Below are 611 nucleotides of genomic sequence, written 5' to 3'. Positions count from 1 at the left end.
GTGTTGTCATCTACATGACATTTTTTTGTTTGTTTTATAAAATGGAATCTTGCAGCACTACTATCACAAGGAACAAATTGACATATACAGATATTTCTAATTCATCAAAATTTTTGTTGCTCTATTCTAAGTCACAGGAAGACAAGGTGTAAATATTCTTTTAAAATGTAAATGATCTTACTGTTATTGGAAATATCAGCATTTATTAGTAAGGCCTAAAAACTGTTTAGATTTTTTTACCCCAAGGGAGAGTGACAACACAGTCCCCAGCTACCATGAATTATTGTAGTTGAGTTTCCCACATTTGGGGAAATTTAAGGGATCAGCACATTCAGAGAGCAATGGAGAAGTCACATCCTGGGGAAACCAACCTTCACAATCATGGAATCACCCCTGGCAGGTAAGTATTCGATTTTAAGGAAAGAGATAAACATGTATTAACCTTACAAGTTTTTTAGCAACTGAACTCCATCTATTAGGAAATTCTCCTGTGTATATATACTCATATACTCAAATAGATCTATAATCTCATTAAAGTGGATATTCCCTCCAATAATACAGATTATAACTCGTTCTTGCCTGAATAGCCTGTATGACTTCTGCATATTCTC

General features: G+C 34.0%; 1 non-coding gene across 1 annotated transcript; it reads right to left on the bottom strand.

Moving 5' to 3' along the window:
• Positions 1 to 242: 242 nt before the first annotated feature.
• LOC122730258 lies at positions 243 to 408 on the bottom strand. The gene has a single exon (XR_006353449.1). It is a non-coding gene; the product is annotated as a U1 spliceosomal RNA (small nuclear RNA).
• Between the last annotated feature and the right edge of the window lie 203 nt (positions 409 to 611).

Source organism: Dromiciops gliroides, chromosome 5, assembly GCF_019393635.1.
Source record: "Dromiciops gliroides isolate mDroGli1 chromosome 5, mDroGli1.pri, whole genome shotgun sequence".
NCBI classification, from domain to species: domain Eukaryota; kingdom Metazoa; phylum Chordata; class Mammalia; order Microbiotheria; family Microbiotheriidae; genus Dromiciops; species Dromiciops gliroides.
Note: the sequence above shows the minus strand (reverse complement) of the source record. Positions and strands in the feature narration are given on the sequence as shown.